This window comes from Sander lucioperca, chromosome 5, assembly GCF_008315115.2.
Source record: "Sander lucioperca isolate FBNREF2018 chromosome 5, SLUC_FBN_1.2, whole genome shotgun sequence".
NCBI lineage: Eukaryota > Metazoa > Chordata > Actinopteri > Perciformes > Percidae > Sander > Sander lucioperca.
The window spans coordinates 29375755-29388069 of NC_050177.1; the positions used below are offsets into that span (position 1 = coordinate 29375755).

The following is a 12315-nucleotide window of genomic DNA, read 5'->3' on the forward strand; positions in this document are numbered from 1 at the left end:
ATAAACAGTTGTTATGAAGTGTGAAATTAGCTTCATAGACCAAAACCATTTTTTGTACCAGGCTGTAAACATGTTTATTTCTGATGTAAAGTTTGGATTTTTTCACATGGGGGTCTATGGGGAATGATGCGAGGAACTGTTCAGTGACACACATAACAAACATCGTTTTCAGAATCTTACTGAGATATTAATAATCACTTAAATAAAACATACATGACCTGACACAAGCTAGCATTAGCTCAATTCAGTATCAGGACAGTCACTTATTTTTATTGTAAAACACATTTTTCATCCGTGAAATGTTATTCCATGTTGCTTAGTTTAGCATTTCTTTCACATGAACATCCAAAAGCAGTACAACTATCTTTTTCTGAGTCTTTAAGATCAGTTGTCTGTCCCAAGATGGCGGCGGCACAGACGCAGTTTAAACATATTAACTGTTCAAGTCATTTTTTAAGCAGCAGCAGCAGCCATGTTCTGATTAAAGCTTTTTCATCTTAAGTGACAATAAACTGAATATTTCAGCAATTTGACATCACCTTAGTAAACAGTGATGGGGATTTTTGTAAATTGTATTTACAAGGTGATGAATTAAGAACAACAAATACTTCTTCGTTGCAGCATTAGTTAAAAAGCACTAGCAGTTGAACCCTGAACTCTGAATATTATATTACAGGAAAACAAACTAATTTTGAGTGGAATAAATCCCTTCAAAGGGAGGGAGCGTAATGTGTAGTCCTAGCCAGGATAACATACATGCTGTTCAGAAGATAAAGTTACTGCTGGTCAGCCTTCAATGTGGAGAGAAGATCAGAAAATAACAACACCAGACCTGCCAACCTTGAAGAAATGTTATGAGTACAACAACTCATTGGCTCATCACTACCTCCTAGATTACAATAAATTATTATTACTGTGTAGAAGAATGGAGTGGATGAATGGCTGTAGGTGTACTGAAACTACACAAATGTTTTCTTATATCCTGTCCAATTTTGTGCCCATAGATTTGTTAGTCTAGCCAATAGGAGGCGGAGAGAACTAATAAACAGGCCTAAGTACTTCTGTGTTAAAGATGAGAGTCAGACCAGGTTAACACATAGCCTTCTTCTGATTACTGAAGTAGTCTAAGTAATGATTTACTCATAAAGCAACTTTAAATAGGCCTAAAGCAACTACTAAAAAAAACACAAGATTGAAACCTGGCAGAGACACGATTATAGGCTAATAAATAACATGGGTCAGATATTTTCAGATAGGCTTTTCAAAGGTTGACATGGGTGACACTGCATTATGTCAGCTGCCATCACATTGACCTAGCAAATAGCCCTACTGTATGCTATGCATCATTAACTGAGCTCCTAACAGCTGGACTCCCAGTTATGATGTCAAGGTCATTATTTATGTTCATAAATTCAAATTCAAGTAGACTAAAAAATAGCCTAACTCTTACCTTTATCTTACGTTAATCAGCACCTGGCCTGTCTAAAACCTTCTAGTTTTCTAGCCATTCCACCACTTTTCTAACTGCCCCCAACTATTGGGAAGGATGGCGGGTGTGATAGGCTAGCCTATTGACACTATGAACATTTTTTTTTCATATCACCCTTTTATTTTTAATATCATTATGTTTCGGGGGGTGGGCATTTGTATTTGCAAGAGTGTATGGCTGCAGCCTGGAGACCTCCTGTCTCATGCCCCTCCCGTCTCATGCCTTGGCATGTCCAACGGTAAACTCAGATGATCAGAATACAACGGTAAATTCAGATGTTCAGAATAGCCTACGAAATCGTGAATTATTTTCTAAATGAAGTCACGGTTAAGTTAGTGAGCATGGGAGGCATGAGACGGGAGGTCTCCAGGCTGCAGCCATTCCCGACTCAGTATTTGCGTGTGGGACTGTGTTCGTCACCTGTTGCCCCTTCGTGACTGATATCGATGTCTGTCTTGCACACGGTGCAGAAATCGCTGTGGTTTCCGAACCTTTTTTTGAGGCGGTTCAGCCATGGCATACAAGCCTACAGTTATCCGGCCAGCCTAGCTTGCTTGAGGCACTGAATTGAATTAAACGTGCAAAGCATTTGACTAGGAGGGGCAGGTGGGCGGAGGATTAAAATGCAGCGCTCTGATTGGCCGAAAGCTTTTCACTCCACTTACACGCTGTGGCTCAGCGGCAGAATCAACGTCATACAGACTGCATAGAAACTGAAACCGGTGAAATGAAAAATGCAACAAAATGCGTACCTAGAGAGCAGCGAATCGTACAAGCGTACTTAAGGGTCAAAATGCGTGCAGAGTACGAAAAATGTGTACGTGTTGGCAGGCGTGCAACAAGAGCTATCAGGGCATGAGGAGGAGGCAGGAGGAAACAGCTTGGCTCTGAAACATGTTTACAACGAGGCAGTGTGAATGAGCTGGTGATATTTAAGGTTACTACTCTGAGAAAATGTTTCCCCACATTGTTCACACAAGTACGGTTTCTCCCCAGTGTGAACACGTCCGTGGGATTGTAAGCTATTTAAATGTGTGAATGCTTCCCCGCATTGTTCACAGCTGTACGGGTTCTCTCCAGTGTGAACACGTCTGTGGCTTTCTAGGTTACCACTCTGAGAAAACGTTTCCCCACATTGTTCACAGCTGTACGGTTTCTCTCCAGTGTGAACACGTCGGTGCATTTCTAGGCTACCACTCATAAAAAAGGTTTTACCACATAGATCACAGCTGTAAGGCTTCTCTCCAGTGTGAACACGCTGGTGAGATTTAAAGTTACTACGGTGAGAAAAGGTTTTACCACATAGATCACAGCTGTAAGGCTTTTCTCCAGTGTGAATGCGTTGATGTTTTTTTAGGGTACTCTGTAGTGTGAAAGCTGCCCCACATAGATCACAGCTGTAAGGCTTCTCTCCAGTGTGAACACGCTGGTGAGATTTAAGGTTACTACTCTGAGAAAACGTTGTACCACATTGATCACAGCTGTAAGGCTTCTCTCCAGTGTGAATGTGTTGATGTCTTTTTAGGGTACTCTGTAGTGTGAAAGCTGCCCCACATTGATCACAGCTGTAAGGCTTCTCTCCAGTGTGAATGCGTTGATGTCTTTTTAGGGTACTCTGTAGTGTGAAAGCTGCCCCACATTGATCACAGCTGTGTAGATTGTCTCCAGTGTGAACTCTCTGATGAATCTTTAAATATCCAGAGGTTGTGAAGGATTTGTCACAGTGTTGACAGTGGTGACGTTTGGGTCCCTCTCCTCCTCTCCGTTTCTATAGCAACAGACAAACAAAGAGAGAGAGAGAGAGTGAGTTAGTGAACAACCTTCTTTAAACCCTGGACTTGCTCTCACTCACAATTGTGATGACGTACTTCCGCTTAAATCTCAGCCTGCTAAGCCATTTCCGGTAGCGCTGAGGTGATTGTTTACAAAAGCGATATAACGATAGCAACAACAATATGACTAGTAAGAAAACGTTCAAATTTCAGCGAACCAACAACAGTACAGCCGAGCGTTGCTGTGTGCCTCTGTGTCAAGCTTCGAGCAAGTACAACAGTTTACTTAGTTTTCATACATTTCCATCTGATGCGGAAATCAGGCGAAAATGGCTTGTCGCTATCCAGAGGGACAAATTCACAGTTACTCCCCATACCCGAGTATGTAGGCGGCATTTTAATAAGGAGGATCTTCGTGAGCCAGTGTCAGAGACAGGGAGGCGGCTATTAAACAAGGGAGCTGTTCCAGCATTATTTGAGTGGAACAATTTCACTCTTCCTACTTCACGACCGGGGATATGGGAGAGGAAAGAGCGTCCACCGCAGGTGTCGGAGGATGACGGCGACACAGCGTGCGAGAAAGCTTATATCCCTATGGCCCACGACTACGCTTCAGCTCCAGATCCTGCAGTTGTTGATTTAGCCCTTGATGACAACATGTCTCTCAGAGATGAGATTCTCAAGCTGAGGGAACACGTCGAGAAGCTGACAATGAATCAGCGCTTTGGAATTCATCGTTTTGCTGCCTCAGACAAGGACATATTCACAAGGTAAGATGTCCAGATTGTTCTGTAGAACTTTTGCAACAACAGATATAGTTGTGTGTGCGCGCGTGTGTGTGTGTGTGTGTGCGCACGTGCGTGCGTGAGAGAGAGAGAGAGGTGAAGGCTAACAGAGTTGTATATTTGAAATGCTTCCTAGTAGTTTCATAGTATACACTGATACAAGATTTAAATGCAAATATCTGAATTGTTTTTATTTAGATTTGCATCCTATGACGTGCTGATGAGATTCTGGGCCTTAATAGAGCCATCACTGCCATCTATGGTCAGTGTGACACAAGCACAGAGAGGCACCTTTACAGAGCCAAGTTCCACTGTAGTAAGTAGTTATTTACATGGACCATACAATACAACTTAAAAGGGATATTTCACTTCAAAATGAAAATTGTCATATATGCAATATACTCACCCTCAAGTTGTTTCAAACCTAACCAAATGTTAACGGTTCAGCAGAAAAATTACCCATAATACTATACTCCATACAGAAAATGACGTGATTATGATGTTATTATTAATCTCAACACTGTTTCCTCCTAACTGCTGTTAAATCAGTTAAGACTAGGAATATCTAAAGTAAATTCTTGTTAATTTTGTTTGTTCTTTGTTCATTTTTTGAAGTGTATTAATCCGTGTTTTGGGGTTCCTAAACATAGCCTACTGTTCTGTACTATACATGTCCTGTTGCACTCATTAAGTTCTCATCTGAGCAGATTTCTGTCATTCAAACAACTCTGAGTTGTAGTTTAAAACTTTTAGAGCCAATTTAATAAAATTAAGAGTTTTTATTCGGTCTCAGGTCCATAAATACAGTTAATGGATACAGGCACGGAGAACTGAAGGCTCGGTTATCAACCATTAGCACTGATTAGCAGTTAGCTCCGGTTAGCTAGCTCCGTTATAAAGACATGAAGCGGAGGAGCCTGCCGCGGAGAGGGGTAACAACCAGACTCTGATAAATGATGTTCAGGGAGCTTTCACAGCAGCGTGGCCCTGTTGTTTCTACGGTTTTATTAGTACAGTTAATCCCATTGCAAGACCACCAGCAGCATGCTACTACTAACGATAGCCTCTCTGAGCAAGTGCAACGTTGACGCTGTCATGCTGACTCTGCTGTGTCAGTCAATGAAGATCCCGTTCAGGAGATAATTGCACACAAGTTTGCTAGGGGGAGGGGCTGGAGGCAGCTGGTCTGTGCGCTGTAAAACATTCACCGTTGTTTGGAAAGAAAATTTAATTTGGATTTTATATACCTGGGCGGTGCGCCCAAGTAGAACCAATGTATGGAAAACTCTGCTAACCTCAGTAGTGTGGACGTGAGGTGTAAACACAGCAAAATATTTTCATTTAAAAAATGTTAAATAGTGTTAGGTAACCCCCTAGGCTTAAAGAAATGGTTTGTTGACAAGTAACCAAATGGCTCAGAATTACATGAAATCAATGTGTTGTTAAAGTGGTATTGCACAACAGTAGAACTTATAAATCCAGGATAACTGATAAAGCGAGGTTTGACCTAGTCTGATCAGAGGATCCTGGTGTTCTGTGTTTCACGACGGCAAAGACAGGCTGAGGAGGAGACTAGGTCGAGTCAGGATGAGGAGGAGAGACTAGGTCGAGTCAGGCTGAGGAGGAGAGACTAGGTCGAGTCAGGATGAGGAGGAGACTAGGTCGAGTCAGGCTGAGGAGGAGAGACTAGGTCGAGTCAGGCTGAGGAGGAGAGACTAGGTCAAGTCAGGTTGATGTAATTCAGATAGATGCACGTTCACAGGTTGCCTCAACAGCCTGCAGGGTCGATAACAGATTTACTGCAGATGCTAAAATGGAGGAGAGACTAGGTCGAGTCAGGATGAGGAGGAGAGACTAGGTCGAGTCAGGATGAGGAGGAGAGACTAGGTCGAGTCAGGATGAGGAGGAGAGACTAGGTTGAGTCAGGCTGAGGAGGAGAGACTAGGTCGAGTCAGGATGAGGAGGAGAGACTAGGTCGAGTCAGGATGAGGAGGAGAGACTAGGTTGAGTCAGGATGAGGAGGAGAGACTAGGTCGAGTCAGGATGAAGTATTTCGGATAGATGTGCGTTCACGGCTTTCCTCAACAGACCGTGAGGTTGATAACAGATTTCCTGATGCTAAAATGGAGAATAATCATTGTTCATACTTTACACAGAGTGAGCAGCAGCTTCTTGTGGAAGTATGATAACGTCAAACACATTATTTGTAAAAAAGAAACACGGCCGCTGTAATGAAACAGCGAGCGAAAGCGTGACAGACGATCACGGACCGACTGAATGTGTAAGCACCCTAAAAATATACATTAACTGACCACTGCTCTGAACTGAAACCATCATAATCATACCATTCAAGCAGGGGCGGATCTACCGGGGTGGCATAGGGTGGCAAATGCCACCCTAAAAGAAAGCCTTGCCACCCCTGCTGCCACCCCAGTTGGCAGCAACAAATTAAAAGTTATGGCCAATTTGACAATTTATGAGCGCGAATCTCCAATGTCCAACTGCAGTGAATGCAGCACGAGATGACGCCAGAGCGGCAAGAGCCTGATTTGTTTGGAAAACTGAGTGGCGCGAAGCAAGGGAGCCAGGAGTCGCGAGGAGACACAGGAGGAAAGAGGTAAAAACGGATTCACTATCTATCAAGAAATTAAATTATAACGTAAGCACAGTGCTAGCATAGTTGCAATGCTGATTTTGAGATGATAAAAATCAGGTTGAAGAACGTTATTTCGCTAACTATACATATAATGTTACTTAGGTCTGACGGTTGTTCTGTGTAAAGTCGGCTACAAAAGCTAATATTGATTCAACGTCTGTCAAGGAAAACATTGTAAAATGACTTTGAATCTTACAGAAATGAAGAGGAAAGGTAGCATAGATAGTTTTTTCTCACCAAAGAGAAAAAACGGAGAAGATGAGGTGGAAGGAGAGAGAAAAGAGGTGGAAGGAGAGAGAGAAGAGGTGGAAGGAGAGAGAGAAGACGGAGACGAGGTGGAGAGAAAAGGGCAACAGAAAGGTGACAGAGAGAGAATACAAGGCCAAGGCGACCAGGGACAGGAGGAGGTGGGAGAACACCACCAAGATGAGGAGGGAGATAGCGTGCAGGGCTCAGACAGTGAAAGGGAAAAGAGTGAAAGAGTGCCTGGGCCATCACCAACGAGCTCCAGTCCAGCTGGTCCACATGGTATGGAAATTGTTGCTGCATATATACTAAGTTACATATGAATAAGAACAACAAATGACAAAGACGGACATTTTGCTATAATATTTAAGAGACATTGCTTAGATTTCAAATAAATATAAAAATTCATGGTTGCTTAAATATGAATAATTAGGGAAAGTTGTCAGTGTTAAAGTGTGATGAGATGGGGAGATGAGTTTTTATATTTTGTGTAGAATGTATTTTAGACCTATTGTTGTAAAAAATAAATAAACAAATGAACCTAAAAATACTCTCCCAGGCTAAAATGTTAGTGTGTGTTAACACAGTCTGATGGTTATAACTAATCAATGACAGTTCCTAATTGATTATATTTGTACTAGTTGTAATATTGTTGTATAATAAATTTAGATAGGTAATTCAGTATGAATCTTTCATCCCCTCCATCTTCTAGACGTATCCAAGTCCAGGTGTGAGGTGCCAGTGCAGCCAATGCGCGAGAGTTTCCCTAAGACCCTCCAGGGAGGAGCCAGGAGAAGCTTCCGCGGCGACTGGTACAAATCTCATCCCTGGTTAGAATACTCCCAATCCAAAGATGCAGCTTACTGTTTTGCTTGTAGGCATTTTTCCCTCCCCGATGCTCCAAGGACTGTTTTCACCTCATTCGAGGGTTATCGTAACTGGAAAAAGGCTACAATGAAAGACAGTGGTTTCTGTTCTCATGCCAGATCTGAAGGCCATGTAAATGCAATGTTCGCATGGACAGAGAACAAGAAAATTATGGATAAGAATACCTCAATGTTTGGACTAATGGATGAGCAAAAAAAGAAGCAGGTGACTGAAAATCAATACTACATTAAAACATTAGCTGAAATTTTAGTTCTAACAGCCACAGAAAACATAGCACAGCGGGGTCACAGGGAGTCTCTCGACTCAGAAAAAAAGGTGTTTTTTTGTCTATGTTAGACCTGCTGGGTAACCATAATCCCATCATTTAAAAAAAGACTTGAACAACAAGCTAAAAATGCAAAATACACGAGTAAAACAATACAGAATGAAATACTTGAGTGCTTGGCTGCAATGGTCAAAGAAGAAATCATCCAGGAAGTTAAAACGAGCAAGCAGTTTTCAGTTATTGTTGATGAAACTAAAGATGTTAAGAAAAAAGAGCAAATGTCATTTGTTCTGAGATATTTTTACAACGGTGTGGTTCATGAAAGTTTTCTGGAGTTTGAAGTGGCAGAACACCTGGATGCTGCCGCCTTAAGTGACAAGATTATATTCTTCCTTGAGAAGCATGGGCTGGAGTACAATAACAACCTTGTAGGCCAGGGCTACAATGGCGCAGCAGTGATGCGCGGGGCACATGCAGGTGTTCAAGCTAAAATAAAAGAAGTAGCCAAACATGCCTTCTTTGTTCACTGTAGTGCACACTGCTTGGACTTAGTTATAGTAGACACTGTAAAAAGTGTCGCAGATGCAGGAAACTTCTTCTCATTATTGGAACGGCTGTATGTATTCATGTCTGGGTCTTATGTACATAACAAATGGCTGGAAGTGCAGCGGGAGATGTTTGATGGTGCACCAAGGGAACTCCAACAGCTAAGTGATACACGTTGGGCCTGTAGGCACATAGCATGTCGCAATGTTATGGACAGGTTGCCTGCAATAGTACAGGTGCTTGAAGAGATTGCATCTGAGAACAATCCCCAAAGAGCTGTAGAAGCAAGAGGGATATTGGCTCAAATTGATCTGAATTTTGCTGGATCTCTTGTTCTGTTCAGAAAGGTCCTGAGTGACTCACATTTTTTATCAGACATGTTCCAGTCTAAAACAGTGGACTATGCTAAGGCTGTTGAACTTATTGAAGCACTTAAAGAGACACTGGTCCAGTACCGTAGTCAAGCCTCTTTTGAGGAAATGTGGAGTGAAACACTTGATTTATGTCAACAAAGTAACATTGATACAACTCAGCGAAAACCAGGGCGGCCAAGACAGACAGCAAAGGTGCTTCAGGATACTGTCATCCACTCCACCTTGGGACAGCATGTAGTTCCAGATAGCAAACACAGCTTTTTGTGTCTCTGTGTACTATCCAGTTCTGGATAACATGATTGGAGAAATAGGAAGAAGATTTTCTAACACAAATTGTAACATTATGCAGGGGGTCCAGGCACTAAATCCGTCAAGTCCAACTTTTTTGAGAGAGGAGGCTGTTCTGTTATTGGCTGAAGCTTATGATTCAAATATTCAGGATCTCAAAAACGAGTTACATCAGACAAGGAGAGTATTAGACAGACAAAGGGGGGAAAAAGGAGAGTCCTACCACTCTAATGGAGGTCACTCAGTTTTTGGACCCATACCAGGATGTGTTTTATGAGTTGTTCAGGTTGTGTAAAATAGCAGTTGTTTTACCTGTGAGCAGTGCATCCTGTGAACGAAGTTTTTCATCTCTCAGGCTCATAAAGACTTATTTGCGGTCAACTATGACAGAAAAGAGACTATCGAGTTTGGCTGTACTCAGCATTGAATCAAAACGCACAAGGGCATTAGATCTAGATAAATTTGTGAAGCGTTTTGCTGAGCAACATGGAAATCGCCGCATTCAGCTGTTATAGGCATGACAACTTCATGTTATGCTCACTGATGAGCCTTTACAAAGCTGTTAAAATGATGACCTCAACAGAATCTGTACTTTAAATTTCTGTGTTTATATCTTTGTTTTGGCAACTGAGAACCTTTACTAAAACCAAAACTGTGAGGAACAATGTTTAAAATGTGACACTGGTGTAAATGGTGTAAATCCTGCTGAACATGAAGCAGTGTTAATATTGTTGTTTTTTTAATGTTTCTTCTTTTGTATATACAGTATAAAACTGTCCAGAAACGGCGTGTATGAACCTACTCACAAAATGTTTCCCTAAGACCCTCCAGGGAGGAGCCAGGAGAAGCTTCCGCGGCGACTGGTACAAATCTCATCCCTGGTTAGAATACTCCCAATCCAAAGATGCAGCTTACTGTTTTGCTTGTAGGCATTTTTCCCTCCCCGATGCTCCAAGGACTGTTTTCACCTCATTCGAGGGTTATCGTAACTGGAAAAAGGCTACAATGAAAGACAGTGGTTTCTGTTCTCATGCCAGATCTGAAGGCCATGTAAATGCAATGTTCGCATGGACAGAGAACAAGAAAATTATGGATAAGAATACCTCAATGTTTGGACTAATGGATGAGCAAAAAAAGAAGCAGGTGACTGAAAATCAATACTACATTAAAACATTAGCTGAAATTTTAGTTCTAACAGCCACAGAAAACATAGCACAGCGGGGTCACAGGGAGTCTCTCGACTCAGAAAAAAAGGTGTTTTTTTGTCTATGTTAGACCTGCTGGGTAACCATAATCCCATCATTTAAAAAAAGACTTGAACAACAAGCTAAAAATGCAAAATACACGAGTAAAACAATACAGAATGAAATACTTGAGTGCTTGGCTGCAATGGTCAAAGAAGAAATCATCCAGGAAGTTAAAACGAGCAAGCAGTTTTCAGTTATTGTTGATGAAACTAAAGATGTTAAGAAAAAAGAGCAAATGTCATTTGTTCTGAGATATTTTTACAACGGTGTGGTTCATGAAAGTTTTCTGGAGTTTGAAGTGGCAGAACACCTGGATGCTGCCGCCTTAAGTGACAAGATTATATTCTTCCTTGAGAAGCATGGGCTGGAGTACAATAACAACCTTGTAGGCCAGGGCTACAATGGCGCAGCAGTGATGCGCGGGGCACATGCAGGTGTTCAAGCTAAAATAAAAGAAGTAGCCAAACATGCCTTCTTTGTTCACTGTAGTGCACACTGCTTGGACTTAGTTATAGTAGACACTGTAAAAAGTGTCGCAGATGCAGGAAACTTCTTCTCATTATTGGAACGGCTGTATGTATTCATGTCTGGGTCTTATGTACATAACAAATGGCTGGAAGTGCAGCGGGAGATGTTTGATGGTGCACCAAGGGAACTCCAACAGCTAAGTGATACACGTTGGGCCTGTAGGCACATAGCATGTCGCAATGTTATGGACAGGTTGCCTGCAATAGTACAGGTGCTTGAAGAGATTGCATCTGAGAACAATCCCCAAAGAGCTGTAGAAGCAAGAGGGATATTGGCTCAAATTGATCTGAATTTTGCTGGATCTCTTGTTCTGTTCAGAAAGGTCCTGAGTGACTCACATTTTTTATCAGACATGTTCCAGTCTAAAACAGTGGACTATGCTAAGGCTGTTGAACTTATTGAAGCACTTAAAGAGACACTGGTCCAGTACCGTAGTCAAGCCTCTTTTGAGGAAATGTGGAGTGAAACACTTGATTTATGTCAACAAAGTAACATTGATACAACTCAGCGAAAACCAGGGCGGCCAAGACAGACAGCAAAGGTGCTTCAGGATACTGTCATCCACTCCACCTTGGGACAGCATGTAGTTCCAGATAGCAAACACAGCTTTTTGTGTCTCTGTGTACTATCCAGTTCTGGATAACATGATTGGAGAAATAGGAAGAAGATTTTCTAACACAAATTGTAACATTATGCAGGGGGTCCAGGCACTAAATCCGTCAAGTCCAACTTTTTTGAGAGAGGAGGCTGTTCTGTTATTGGCTGAAGCTTATGATTCAAATATTCAGGATCTCAAAAACGAGTTACATCAGACAAGGAGAGTATTAGACAGACAAAGGGGGAAAAAGGAGAGTCCTACCACTCTAATGGAGGTCACTCAGTTTTTGGACCCATACCAGGATGTGTTTTATGAGTTGTTCAGGTTGTGTAAAATAGCAGTTGTTTTACCTGTGAGCAGTGCATCCTGTGAACGAAGTTTTTCATCTCTCAGGCTCATAAAGACTTATTTGCGGTCAACTATGACAGAAAAGAGACTATCGAGTTTGGCTGTACTCAGCATTGAATCAAAACGCACAAGGGCATTAGATCTAGATAAATTTGTGAAGCGTTTTGCTGAGCAACATGGAAATCGCCGCATTCAGCTGTTATAGGCATGACAACTTCATGTTATGCTCACTGATGAGCCTTTACAAAGCTGTTAAAATGATGACCTCAACAGAATCTGTACTTT

The 12315-nt window shown here is 41.9% G+C and overlaps 1 protein-coding gene and 2 long non-coding RNA genes across 3 annotated transcripts in view; 2 read left to right on the plus strand and 1 right to left on the minus strand.

The window, feature by feature from the left end:
* LOC118495137 overlaps nucleotides 1-12315 on the plus strand; it is a 470232-nt gene that overhangs the window by 295371 nt on the left and 162546 nt on the right. The window lies entirely within an intron of this gene.
* Nucleotides 1-12315, minus strand: part of LOC116034886 (NLR family CARD domain-containing protein 3-like) — a 972843-nt gene that overhangs the window by 290128 nt on the left and 670400 nt on the right. The window lies entirely within an intron of this gene.
* Nucleotides 1724-3027, plus strand: LOC118495133. Its single transcript, XR_004897450.1, has 3 exons — nucleotides 1724-2426; nucleotides 2595-2641; nucleotides 2894-3027. It is a non-coding gene; the product is annotated as an uncharacterized LOC118495133 (long non-coding RNA).